Source organism: Bubalus bubalis, chromosome 20 (genome assembly GCF_019923935.1).
Source record: "Bubalus bubalis isolate 160015118507 breed Murrah chromosome 20, NDDB_SH_1, whole genome shotgun sequence".
Taxonomy (NCBI): Eukaryota; Metazoa; Chordata; class Mammalia; order Artiodactyla; family Bovidae; genus Bubalus; species Bubalus bubalis.
This window is the reverse complement of record NC_059176.1, coordinates 61,653,302-61,668,139: the sequence shown is the minus strand read 5'-3', so window position 1 is coordinate 61,668,139 and position 14,838 is coordinate 61,653,302. Positions and strand designations below refer to the sequence as shown.

Sequence of the window (14,838 nt, the reverse complement as noted above, 5' to 3'; positions counted from 1 at the left end):
AAATCTGAAATGCTTTCCAAGGAATATGATTCTCTCCCTATATTGTGAGTCACTCAGTTCTGCCTGGAAATATTAGGGAATGCAGGCCAAAGGCCGACTCAAATGCTTTTGTCAATTGTTACCCAGTACGTGTGGTTCCTCCCTTGATTTCTCAAGTCTTCCGGATCATCTGATCACAGTTGATGGTGGAGCGTGAGTTTCTTGTTTCAACCTCACCTGGTTCTGCAATCCAACTCACATTAGTGGACTCGGGAAATGAAAAACTTTTTATGAGGGAGAACCAAGTACTGCCTTTGAGAAGTCAGATGCCCCAATGCAATTTTCTCAACCACTTGATGCTGTTTGTAACTGGCTGTGAAGGGATGGCTTTGGGTCAGGTTGTGGTCAGTAAGAGCTAGACCAGTTCTTTCTTCCTGAGAAAGGCTGCTCAGCCAGAATCAGGGAAGATAGCCCCCAGACCATGGGCTTAACAGTCCAGCTCTGCCCTGTGCCAATTTTGAGACCTGGGCTGAATCAATTAACTTCCTTGAGCCTCTGATTCTTCATCTGAAAAATAGTATGTTTTTAACATTAAACTAAACAGTATTTGGATGGAGTAGCCTGGTGGGCTACAGTCATGGGGTCACTAAGAGTCAGATACGACTGAGTGACTTCACTTTCACTTTTCACTTTCATGCATTGGAGAAGGAAATGGCAACCCACTCCAGTGTTCTTGCCTGGAGAATCCCAGGGACAGTGGAGCCTGGTGGGCTGCTGTCTATGGGGTCGCGCAGAGTCGGACATGATTGAAGCGAATTAGTAGTAGTAGTACTATCTGATAAATCTAGCCCACATGAAAGATGTTCACTGAGATCACTAGCCCAGTGAAGACTCTTCCAGTCCTCCTGAAACACTTTCTGACTCTCCTCTGACTATGCGAAAATGATCCTTTTAAATTCAGTCCTTAAGGCATTAGTATAAATGAACTTGTAGGTTTGCTTAAACATCTCTGGAACAACAACAAAAACAGTCTATGAATGGGAGACTTCAAATTACAGCAGTCTGTAAGTGTGGTGCGCTCATGGTTCATGAGAGGGCTTTCAATGGTGTGGTTTTATATGCTGAAATTAATGACATTGTTTGGTTTTCCTTGGATTCATCTTTATAGTTGCCTCCTGGTGGAGAATGGATGTGAAGCGTTCAGCCTGGCACACAGTAGGTCCTCAGTGGGTGGGGGTACTGTTATTAATGCTGTTTTCTCTAATCAACATTGCTCCTTGTGGGAACAGTGACAAAAGAAACGCTGGCGTTCAGCGCTGGTGACTGTGCGTCGTGCTATTGGCTGTGTGTGGGTGGTGCAGACTGCAGGCAACGAGGCACTCAGTCCATCACTTCTCCCCACCAATTTTCCAAGAGTTGAGAAAAATAAGATCAATCACCTTCTCATGAAATACTGTATGTGGTAAAGTAATGAAGTCTGGATTGTGCAAAGGGAGACCCATGATGGAGACGGACTTTCTGCTCAGTGGCTCAGGCAAGCTGGTGGGATTCCTATCCTTGGATCTCCTAGAGGGATCCGTGAGGTCTCTAAGGTCCATTGCTGTGTCCTCAGAGCTCACCTGTATGTCCCAAGCAACCTCACCCCGTGCATCACCCTTTCTTGTACTGTGTCATGTTAGTATCGCTGTCAGTTGCTTTCACATTGTCAAAAGGTTCACAGCCTCCTGATGAATGATGTAATCAGCATGTAGTCACTATACCCTGTATCCAGCAAAGGATGACTCAGAAGGAAACTTCACTTTGAACACGTCGTTAGGTTTTGCTACAGGCTTTCCCCCACAGAAGAGAACAATGCAGTCTTGGCTCCTAAGTTCTGCCATTCACCTGCATCGTTTCCTGTAATACAAGGCTGGGTCCTGTGAAATGGATGGGCGGGTGTTTTAACAGCTGTAAGACCAGCTTCTCGGCTAGGAGTCTGCATAGTGCCTGCTGGTCAGAGAAAGGGAACTTGATTAAAATAACTCGTCCAATGAACTTTAATTCTTTTTCCCTGGAGGCAAATCTTGAAATCCAGAATCCCAGTGTGTGTGTACTATCTTTTCTGACAAAAGTAAGAGCATGTATTTATGTAAAAAACAGTGGGTGGTATCTCCCCTTTTTTATATTTATATTTCAAAATTTATATTCTGATATTTGAGAATATGAGCTACCTTGGTGGCTCAGTTGGTAAAGAATCTGCCTGCAATGCAGGAGACGCAGGTTTGACCCCTGGGTTGGGAAGATCCCTTGAAGGAAGGCATGGCAACCCCCTTCAGTATTCTTGCCTGGAGAATACTATGGACAGAGGAGCCTGGTGTTGCAAAGAGTCGGACGAGAGCGAAGTGACTGAGCACACACATACAACAATATCTTTGGGTAATGAGGTCAAGATTCTTTATTATATTGTAGGAGACTTCTAAGATGACTGAACTTTCTTCAGTCCTTCTTAAAAAGGTGTATTCCCTAGTAGCTCAGCTGATAAAGAATCTGCCTGCAATGCAGGAGACCCTGGTTTGATTCTTGGGTTGGGAAGATCCCCTGGAGAAGGAATAGGATACACACTCCAGTATTCTTGGGTTCCCCTGGTGGCTAAGATGGTAAAGAATCCACCTGCAATAAAGAATCTACCTGCAATGTGGGAGACCTGGGTTTGATCCCTGGGTTGGAAAGATCCCCTAGAGGGGGGCATGGCAACCCAGAGAATCCCATGGACAGAGGAGCTTGGAGGGCTCAATGGAGTCCATGGGGTCACAGTCAGACATGACTGAGTGACTAAGCACAGCACAGCACAATGAGGGCTCATCAATCTTTTTCAAGGAAGGGTCTATTTTTTTTAAGATGTCTATTGACCAGAGAGAGATAGCCATATTGGAGAAAATCAGGAGAATAGGTACGTATTAGTGTTGTCTGGCTACTGGACAGATCCAGTTGCTCTACTATGCTGGCTTATGAATGAGTCTGAAGCCAAAACTTTAAGCCTTCATCTGTGGTCTAGCTTCTTAAGAATGAAGACCAAAATTTTATAAGTGACCAATTCTCTTCTCTCAAGACTGAGTGATTTTTATTTCATCTCTAATAATTTTGCTGAAAGAACATCCCTTAAATAGCTTAACTGAAACCATGTTTATTGGAAGGGAAATCTTTTCTGGTTTAGCAAAGTTAGAGTGCTGATTGTGAAGGCTTTATGAGTTCTCAGGGACTCCCCAGTCCATTCCTCTCTGCTTCCTTCATGGCTACCTCTGCCTGACCCCAGCCCTGGAGGGTACCCAGGACAGGAACTCAGCTCTGCAGCTGAGAACACATGTCAAGCTAGAATGCTTGACCCCAGAAGCCTCTGTCATTTCTTTCTCTGGGTGAGTTGCTGAGATTCTGCAGAGCTAGAAGGCGACCATTCATAATGGCCCTGAGGGCTATGTAAGTCTCCTATACAAGATTGACCCCAGAAACCTCAGTTATTTCTTTCTCCAGGTGAGTTGCTGAGTTTTTGCAGAAGTGGAAGGAGACCATTCATAAAGACCCTGAGGGCTATGTAAGTCTCCTATCCCAGAATGTTATAAAGTGACGAAGGGCATTAGAGTCCATCGTTGGCTGAACTTGAGGCAACAGGAAAAGTCAGTACACGGCCTCTACCAATGAAAGTTTGAGTTTGGTATCACATGATGGGGAGAGAAAGAAAAGGATCAGTGTTATAGAGTAGCTTTATCCTTTTACCTTTAAATGAGGCCTCTGCCGTACTTATAATATCAGATGGACTTGCCATCACAAGCATTTAGAATGGCAGATTGCAACCTCTCAGTGTGTGTGTGTGTGTGTGTGTGTGTGTGTGTGTGTGTTAAATGTCATCCTGATTTCTTATGATGGGGAAAACAATTTTTCAAAGTTAAACATAGAATTACCGTATAACCCAGCAATTCAGTCTTTGGAAATTCCAAAGAAGAATTGAAAGTAGGATTTTAAACTGATATTTGTACACCCTTGAAAAGGTACTGTGTACAGTAACGTTACTCTTATTTATAGAAGCATTATTCACAACAGTCAAAAGGCCCATCAGCCAAGTGCCCATCAGTGGATGAACAGATAAACAAAATGTAGTGTATACAGAATGGGATATTGAGTCATAAAATGGAATGATGTACTGATACATGTCTGCTACAAAGAATGAGCCTGAAAACATTATGATAAGAGAAAGATGTTAGACATAAAGGGCAATATATTATATGATTCAATTTATATGAAGTATCCAGAACAGACAAATCTACAGCCACAGAAACTGTATTAATGACTACCAGGAGCTAGGTAAAGGGAGGATGGGGAATGCCTACTTTTTTTTAAGTCTATGAATATCAGAGATTTACTATTTTTACACATACATAAATTTTTATATTCTTTATATACTTTTCCATTATGGTTTATCTCAGGATATTGAACAGAGTTCCCTGTGTTATACAGTAGGATCTTGTTGCTTATCCAGTCTGTATGTAATAGTTTACATCTGCTAACCCCAACCTCTCACTTTATACCTCCGCCATCCCCCACCCCCTTGGCAGCTACAAATCTGTTCTCTATGTCTGTGAGTCTGTATCTATCTCATAGATAGGCTCATTTGTGTCATATTTTACTAATAGATTCCACATATAAGTGATATCATATGGTATTTGTCTTTCTGACTTACTTCACTTAGTATGACAATAAAAATATGGAATGTTTCAGGAAAATCATCTTTGTGCAGGGGCCATGCTAATCTTCTCTGTATTGTTCCAATTTTAGTATATGTGCTGGCAAAGTGAACATGGTTATGACTACTTAATGGGCATACAGTTTTCCTTTGGGGAGACAAATATGTTTTGAAACCAGATAGAGGTCATTGTTGTAGGATATTGGGAGTGTCCTAAATACCACTGAATTGTATTCTTTAAAATAGTTAATTTTATGTTATCTGAATTTGACCTCAACTAAAAAAATAATCTATGGTGGAATTTCAAGAATCCAAGAGGGGAGCTTTAAAAACAAGTCAGAAGAACACATTTCTTAAACACTATACATACACATATAGACACACACACAGGTGTGGATACAGAAGTCCCAGTGCAGGAACTGTTAACATATACTGGCCAGGTATGATGGTTAATTTTGTGTTAACTTGACTGAGCCAGAGGTGCTCAGGTATTTGGTTAAACATTAATATGGGTACTTCTGTGAGAGTGTTTTTCATGAAATTAATATTTAAAATCAGTAGATTGTGTAAAGCAGATTTCCTCCCCGATGGGGGTGGGCCTTGATCAATCAGCTGAAGGTCTGAATAGAACAAAAGGAAGGGCTGACTGTCCTGAGTAAGAGATCATTTCTTCTGCCTGACTGCTCTCAAGCTGGGAGCTTGATCTTTGCTTGCCATCAGAAATGTTCCATCCACTCTCGTGAGTCTCCTTCCTGCCGAATCATTCCGTAGGTCTTGGGACTTGTCATTCTCCATGAGTGCATGAGCTGATTCTATGTACTAACTCTCCTTACATTTGTATCTCTATCCGTCTATCACCTGCTTTCCTCTCTCTCTCTCCTATGAGTTCTCTAGAATCAGTGCAGAGAACTCTAACACCCCAATTTACCTGGTTTCTGACACAATTATTCCTCTTTTCACTTCCTTTCCTATACAATGTCCTATTGTATGCTTGACTTTACTTCAAGTACCTCACACTTAAGGTCAACAAAATTGCATGTCCAACTTGAAATAACAATTTTTTCAGAAAATAAAGCTAACAACTCTACCGCTCTTTTGACTGAAAGTTAATTTTACCAAGTGTGAAAATGTCACCAAATCATGTTTCTGTGTCTTTCTTTATAAGAGCAAAGGCATTGTTTAATTGTGCATTTTCTGACATGTTAGTTTTATAATGGCATGTCCAGGTTCCCCTCCGATCACATTGCCATAGGTATGTTATGAAACGGTTTATAAATCCCATTTTCTTTGATGGTTATAATTAATTGAAGCTGTGAAATACATGTAGGGCCAGCCCTCTGGAGTGTTCCTAATTCAGTTTCCATAGACATTTCTGAGATGATCAGTATAGCTAAGTCAGAGTCCATGATACTGTGACTTAAATTATTGTCTGAAAAAAGAAGTCTTTCCCTAAAGAAAATAATAAAAGGTCAGACACGGACAGAAGTCCATATGGAGAGATCATTGTGGATTAGCATGGTGACATAGTGGATAAAGTTTCAGAGAAGAGGTGGTGCTTCATCTGGGTGGGGAAGAGGGGAAGGAAAGATAAGAGGCATCTATTGACTCCTTACAATAAGCTCTCAGTAATTCTCATGAAAGCCTTGTAAAGAACACAACATCACCCCACTGTAGAGATGAGTAAGCCATGGTTTCATCCCATAAACTCTGGGGGCAGAAAGCAGATGTCTCAGCTGTGAGAGCTGAAGCTGTGGATATATGAGAGCTCTAGGCATGTCCGGGTGGTGAAGGGTTTAGCACCACCAGCTGCTGTCTGCCAGACAGTGAGCAAGAATCACAGAAGAGTGTGTCTGTGTCCATTCCTCCAAGAGTCTTGCACTGGCATCTCATCACCTCATGCCTGATTCAAGGAAGACAGTGGTGGAAAAAGAAGTGAGAAAACACAGAGTCACTGAGCCCTCCAGAAGATATTCAGTGAGTAAGGAAGCATTCTCGGAAGGGGCAGCCATGTGGCACCCAGGGTTGAAGGCAGGGGATTGAGGAGTGCGTGCAGCATGTCACTTCACAGAAGCTCCATCAGGCATTCCCTTGGGATGTTGAAGCAGAAGTAGGAAGTGTCGATTGTTAGGCAAAGTGTCTCTGGACCAGAGGCAAAATGTTTTCCAGAGATGCTGAGAATTCTGAGCAGAGGGGTCCGGAAAAGGGCACTCAAAAGGGCCTGCCCTAGCGATGGAGGCTGAGTCAGATACCTGCTGCACCCCGTCCTGCCTCACTATAGGGCCTCACTACAGTGACCTGTAGGTACCATTCTTGGGGTCAGGCTCTCAGCTTGAAAGGGAAGCACTATTGGATTCTAAGAAATATGCTCAGAAAGAGTAGACAAGTAGACCAATGCTACAGAATACAGTTCAGAAAGCAATTGGTGAATGATTGCAACTTTAATGTATACTGAAAGTGGACTTCCAAGCCAGCATGTAATGAATGGTGTTGAAATAATTTGGCATCCAAATCAGATTAATCAAAATAGAGGAAAAGTAAAGTTAGTCCACTCTCTCATACCCTGAAACCAAAATTCTAGACAAATCAAACTCCTAAACAACTAAAACTTCACAAAAGCTTTAGAAAAACAGTAGAATATATTTCTAACCTTGAGAGTGGGAAAAGGATTTTATAAGAAAGTAACTGCAAAAGCAAATGACTCCATGTTACAATCATATCAGGGACACATATAAAACTCTCAGTGGCCCCATTGAAACCCTTTCCTTGGTTTGAGTGAACAAAGACATGTCAATTCTCTCTCTCTCCACAGATATGAGGTCCAACAACTTTCGCTGAAAACCATCACTCACCACCTAATATTCTTTTCAAAATTCTTCTACGTCCTAGACATGGTCCATGGATGATAACCACTGATGTCCTCCACATTGATCTTATATCTCAGACTGAGCGACTGATCTGATCTTGGGGCCATGGAAAAGCTAAGATTAAATAACTTTTTAAAAACATTTCTGTGTGTGCATGAGTGTGCTCATGTGTGTGTATGTGTGTGTGAGCTCGTGTGTACACACAGGCATATGTCTGATGACACTTCAAATTGATATCAGTAGTAATCCCAGAGAGGGCAATTGAGGAGAGTGGTGAGTGGTCAAGAGGGACTTCAACTTTATCTGTATTGTTTCCATTTTTATAGTGACAATATATTCATGGATTACTCAGGTAATTAAAAATAAATGAAATTAACTATTCTCTAGTCTGTGCTGATTGAGTTTCTACAACTTAATTTCCATCTGCCAATGAAATAAATCTGAAACCTTTCGTCTGGGTTAATAGCCTAACTTAATGTGCTGCTCTGTTGGAAGAAAACCAAATTGTGAGGTACTATTCAGAGCTCTGTGCTGTGGATTGCTCATATGGTGGCAGCATCTGTCTCTTGCTGCTCCCTCTTTCTAGATATGGGCTCAGCGTGTAATATATATTTGCCCTGGAACTTTGACTTCCTGGCCCGGCTGACCTAAAGGCATAAGCAACAAAGCCAGCAACTTCCTCTTTTTCAAACATGAGAGAATACACAGCCACCTGGTCCATTTCCAGCTGGAAGCAAAGCGCAGTAGGTAGGGTATTTATTCCTACTGCGAAATGAAACTGGGTCTCTGTTTGGCTTCCCCAAATAAGCTGAAAAACCACTTTTCTGGTGTTCAGACAGCATCCTGGGGATATTTTGGTAAAGCGGCAGTCATAAAATGAACAAGGAGATTAGTCTTCACGTGTAATGTAACACCGGCTGGAAGCACACAAGGCAAGGCCTGGCAGTAAAGTCACAGGCCCCAAGCTTCTGCAGGTGTTTCCTCCGGGCAGTTTCCCACACTGCATTAATAACCCCTTAATGATACCCGCTTGGTGTTCTATAAACATTTCAAGGTGCTTCTATACTGTCCTTGGCCCATTTTCTGTCTGTCACATGTCCACGATGGTTGGTTATGGGCTTTGGAGCAGAAAGAGCCTTTTTTTTTCTCCCACAGAAAGCTCAGAGTACAGTTCAGGGAGGCAGACGCCTAAGCCAACGTTACAGCAGAGAAAATGCCCTGGGAGAAAGAAATACAGGAGCTGTGGGAGAGCAGAGCAGAGCACTGGGGAGAGGGGTAAGAGAGCAGGGCTGCTTTAGGAAGAGGAAATGGCGCGTGCAAAGGCACCAAGGCATGGAATCACATCTTGGGTTTTGAGGAACATAAGTTACTGGGACAGGACATGAGCAGAGTGGAAGCTATGGGCAAATCAGGGAGTGGGGTGGTCTTGACCTGGAGACAAGGAGATGATTCAGTGGATTCTAATCAAGGAGGGGACTTGAACATACCTGCCCTGCAGGATAAAGAAACAATTGGAAAGAAGCAAGAGTGGAGACTGGGAGAATACGTAAGAAGCTATCTGAGCAATCTGCAGGAGTGAGGCAGCTCTAAGACAAAGGTCCTAGAAAAAAAGGAAGATGTGTCTGAAGTGTCCTTTTCTTGCTCTCATTACAGAGATGCTGATGTGTGCTAAGTCGTTTCAGTCATGTCTGACTCTTTGTGACACTATGGACTGTGGCCTACCAGGCTTCTCTGTCCATGTGATTTCTCAGGAAGAATACTGAAGTGGGGTTGCCATTTCCTCTTCCAGGGGATCTTCCCAACCCAGGGATCCAACCCACATCTCCTGCATTGGCAGGTGGGTTCTTTACCACTGAGCCACCAGGGAAGCCCCAGCACAGACTGGAGCAAAAGACAAATTCATACTGGAGGAGTGATACCCTGAATCCTGCATACATAAAGCCACCTAGCAAGCACTACATTTATTGAAAAGAGGAGATGAGGTTGCCTAAGAACCATCAAATGGACAGAATGAGGAAGGAGCTGGCTAGAGAATGTCTTACACTATAAAATAAATGTATTGGGATGACTAGGTGTTCCCCTGAAGATGAACAAAACATTGGATTCACACTTTGTACTTTACCTTAAAGCAAATCCCAGATATATTAAAATGTTAAAAGCCAAAGAGTGAAATTATAAAAGCATTGTAAGAAACTGCAGAAGGAATTTTAAATGTAACCTTGGGGTATGGAAGACCTTTTTGAGTATGCCTCAAAAATATGAATTCCCAAATTAAAATGGTGATAAAGTTAATAAGAATATCTTCTTAAGTGAATAATGCAAAGAAATACAGGAAAACAACAGAATGGAAAAGACTAGAGATCTCTTCAGGAAAAATGGAAATATCAAGGGAACATTTCACACAAGGATGGGAATGATAAAGGACAGCAATGGTAAGGATCTAACAAAAGCAGAAGATATTAAGTAGAGGTCACAAGAATACACAGAAGAACTGTACAAAAAAGGTCTTAATGATCCAGATAACCATGATGGTGTGGTAACTCATTACAGCCGGGCATTCTGGAGTGTGAGGTCAAGTGGGCCTTAGGAAGCATCACTACGAACAAAGAGACTGGAGGTAACAGAATTCCAGCTGAGCTATTTCAAATCCTAAAAGATAATCCTGTTAAAGTATTGTACTCAATATGCCAGCAAATTTGGAAAACTCAGTTGTGGCCACAGGACTGGAAAAGGTCACTTTTTATTCCAATCCTAAAGAAGGGTAATGCCAAAGAATATTCAAACTTCAGTATAATTGCAGTCATTTCACATGTTAGCAAGGTAATACTCAAAATTCTCAAGCTAGGCTTCAATAGCACGTGAACCAAGAACGCCTATATGTACAAGTTGGGTTTAGAAAAGGCAGAAGAACCAGAGATAAAATTGCCAATGTTCATTGATCATAAGGAAAACAAGGGAATTCCAGAAAACCATCTACTTCCACTTTGTTGACTACAGTAAAACCTTTGACTATGTGGATCATGACAAACCGTGGAAAATCTTAAAGAGATGGAAATACCAGAACACCTTACGTATTTCCTGAGAAACATGTATGTGGGTCAAGAAGCAACAGTTAGAACTGGACATGGAACAATGGACTGGTTCAAAAGCGGAATAGGAGTTATGTCAAAGCTTATTGGTCACTTTGCTTATTTAGCTTTTATGAAGAGTACATCACACAAAATGCCAGGCTGAATGAAACACCAGCGGGAATCAAGTTTTCTGGGAGGAATATCAACAACCTCAGATATGCAGATGATACCACTGTAATGGCAGAGAGTGAAGGAGAATGAAAGAGCCTCTTGATGAAGGTGAAAGTGGAGAGTGAAAAAGCTGGCTTGAAACTCAACATTGCCTCTGGTCCTATCGCTTAATAGCAAATAGAAGGGGAACAAGTGGAAGCAGTGACAAATTTTCTTTTCTTGGGCTCCAAAGTCACTGTGGATGGTGATTGCAGCCATGAAATTAAAAGATGCTTGCTCCTTGGAAGAAAAGCTATGACAAATCTAGACAGCATATTAAAAAGCAGAGATATCACTTTGCTGACAAAGGTCTACATAGTCAAATATATGGTTATTCCAGTAGTCATGTACAGATGTAAGAGTTGGACCATAAAGAAAGCTGAGCCCCAAAGAACTGATGCTTTTAAACTGTGGTGCTGGAGATGACTCTTGAGAGTCCCTTGGACTCCAAAGAGATCCAACCAGTCAGTCCCAAAGGAAATAAACTCTGAATATTCATTGGAAAGACTGAAGCTGAAGCGCCAATAATTTGGCCACTTGATGTGAAGAGCCAACTCATTGGAAAAGATCCTGATACTGGGAAAGATTGAAGGCAAAAGGAGAAGAGAGTGGCAGAGGATGAGGTGGTTGGATTGAATCACTGACTCAATGGACATGAATCTGAGCAGACTCTGGGAGACAGTGAAGGACAGGGAAGCCTGGCATGTTACAGTCCATGTGGTCACAAAAATTTGGACATGACTTAGGGGCTGAACAACAACAAAAACAAAATTTAATCTTATACAAATATAAATATTCCATATAGCTAAAAAATAGTCAAAATTTTAAAAATACAGGAGAAAATATTTGTAATTCATAGGACCAATAAACAGCTAATTTCCAAAGCATATGAAATCAGTGAAATAAAGACAAATGACCCAAATGGGAAAATTAGGAAAGGTCATTGACAGACATTACATATTGATATAACTTGCATAAAAGGTGGCCTGGCAACAGCTTTCAAAAAAAAAAAAAAAAACAACCTAGACATTCTGTCCTGGAAATTCCATTATAGATAGTTTTTCCTACAAATCAAATTTTACATATAAGGAATATTGACCATGGATATTTACAAAGGGATTGTTTTTAACAGCAAAATATTGGAGGAAACCTAGAGAAGGTTTATGACTGATGGAGTAGTGTTATAAATTATGAAACAGTTATACACAGGACTACTATGTAGCCATTGTAAAGAAGAGAGCAGCTCTTATACCCTTATATCTCTAAGATTCATTGTCAAATTAAAAAAAAAAAATGACATCTAGAACAGCCATAGCTTGTGCCATAGAAAAAGGACAAATACTAAAAAGTGGTAATTTTGTTAAACCTCATTGGTAACCCACAAAATGTAAATTAAAACATTAAGACAGTAGCATTTTTAAAAAATTACAAATTAAATATATCCAATATTGGTAAAGGTGTGGGTAAATGGCTCTTTTGTAGATTATTAGTAGCAGTATAAACTGGTAATTTGAAGTATCCAAGTGTATTCAAAATGCATTTGCTGGTTGACCAAGCAATTCTGTTTCTAGAAATTTAAATTATATGAGTATTCATATATGTTCTGCAAAGTGTGTAGAAGATATTAATTGCTTTATTACTTGAGTAATAGTACTCATTATTAGAATAGAATAGAAACAAATTAAATGTCCATCAATAAAGAATGATTAAATAAATTATATTTTATGTATACCATGGGCAAGTCCAAAGTGCATGCTCTTAACATATACTGTCTCTCATTCTACACTATCTTCACATATTCCTAATAACATTTTCTGAAACAGCACTCAATCTAGTAGTTAATCAATTTGCTCTTCCATCCAATTATCCTTTCTTGCTTTATTTCACAATCACTCAATTAAACTAATTAGGAACCATGCCTTCTGCTACGTTCCCTAATGCTCAAGTGGTAAAGAATCTGCCTGCAATGCAGGAAATGTGGGTTTGATCTCTGGGTGGGGAAGGTCCCCTGGAGAAGGAAATAAAATCTACTCTAGTATTCTTGCCTACAGTCCATAGACTTGCAAAGAGTCGGACATAACTCAGCATGCATGCACAACCTTCGAAGAAATATCTCCATCCTTCTTACTAAGATTAAATGTTTTGGACTTCCTTGGTGGCTCAGCAGTAAAGAATCCACCTGCAATGCAGGAGACATGGGTTCAGTTGCTGGTTCAGAAAGATCTCCTGGAGGAGGGCATGGCAACCCACTCCAGTATTCTTGCCTGGAGAATCTCATGGACAGAGGTTCCCTGCGGGCTACAGTCCATGGGGTAATGAAGAGTCAGACATGACTGAAGCAACTGAGCATGCGTGCAGTAGATATTTGGATTTTTAAAGGATGTGGTCCTTGCTCTCAAAATAGCTTCAGATGCATGTTTTATGAGCTTAATGTCACATCATTTATCATACAATGGATGCTCCAGTGTTGCAATGCTAGCTGTAAACAAGTTTCTGCTGGAAATATCTTTCCTAGACAACTGGTGTAAAGTAGTTGAATCTAAATACTATTTTTGACCCAAATTATCAGTGTGACCTTGCACCAGTTGCTAAAACTCACTGAACCTTGGGTTCTTTGCTGTGTAATGGAGTGATGATACCAACTTTGCAATATTTAGGGGGCAATTAAGCAAGAGATGAACATGGCACAGAAAAGAGGCTAAACACATGTTTGGTTGAGGGAATTCCCTGGTGGTCCACTGGTTGGAACTCCATGCTTTCACTGCAGAGGGCCTGGATTCAGTCACTGGTTGGGGAACTAAGATCCCACAAAACTGAATGGGCAGCCAAAAAGAAAAAGTGTTTGTTTGAAGGGCTATCACCAAGGAACTTGCACGCTAGATAGTGAGAAGACACGTGACTGCAGGACTCTGTAAAAAGTCATGAGAGATAAGCACAGGCAGGCGTGACACTGAACATGTTTAGCTTTTGGTTTGGCTTGGGTACCAACCAATGGTGCACATCCATCATGACCAGCAATGCTGATACGGGGCCCTGGATGCCCAGTGCTGTCCAGACATCACTCCTTTCATGGTTGGATCCAGGGGAGCTGGTGAGGGCTTGGGTCAGCGGTGGGGACAACCAGGCAGAGAGGCCAGGGCAGCCAGAGGTGAAGGATTCGGAGGATTGCTTAAGTGAGGCTAGTACAGTGGCTATTTTCTGCAGGAACAGAGCATTTTAATATTTTGGCCATTAGATTAAAATATTACTAGTTAATGCTGGCTTTGTGGGAACGCAGAGGAGAGACGTTTATACTAAGTACAGTCAGAGAACATTTCCTGGAGGAGGAAATTTACCAGAAAAGAAAATATGTGGAAGTAGTAAATGAATTGAAACTGTATGCCCAAATCTTCCTCCTCCAAGTCTAATAAAAGGAACAACAACAAAAAGTAAAAACAAAATCACAAAAATTTTACCAACAGTAAACAAATAAAGGACTTGAGCTAAAAATCTCAACATCCAAAGCCTGGAGCCAAGGAAAGAAATGGAAGACCCAGAGAGAGGATACTGCCCAGCCCTTGAGCTGCCAGAGCCTTGAAAATCCCCACTGTGTGCCCAGAACTTCAAAGAAGAGGTTCTCTTTAAAATTTCTTTATCTGAGAGAGACATAGAAACAGCTGCTGGTGGGGGGAGGTTGGGGAGCGGGAAGAGGTGAAACAGGAAAAGTAGGACATGAGAGCTACACAAGAAATTGAGGCTAATCTCAATGGGAGCGGGACCATCACTTCCCCCATTCACCCCACGGAGATGACATGAGCTCTGCTAAAGAATATTCCACAAATATTGGAGGGAGAGCAAAGCACAGGTACTCTTTAGAAGAGAAGACAGGAAAAGGAAAAGCAGCATCGAGTGAGCATGGCCTGCACCTCTCCTTAAGGAGTTTTCAGGGCCCAGAAAAGCAGGTGGAGTGGAACAGGAGACACCCATTCATCTGTAAATTACAGCTCAGTGGGAAATCAGC

General features: G+C 41.4%; 1 pseudogene; it reads right to left on the bottom strand.

The window, feature by feature from the left end:
* Positions 1-4,708: 4,708 nt before the first annotated feature.
* LOC112581061 lies at positions 4,709-4,807 on the bottom strand (annotated as a pseudogene).
* Positions 4,808-14,838: the final 10,031 nt, after the last annotated feature.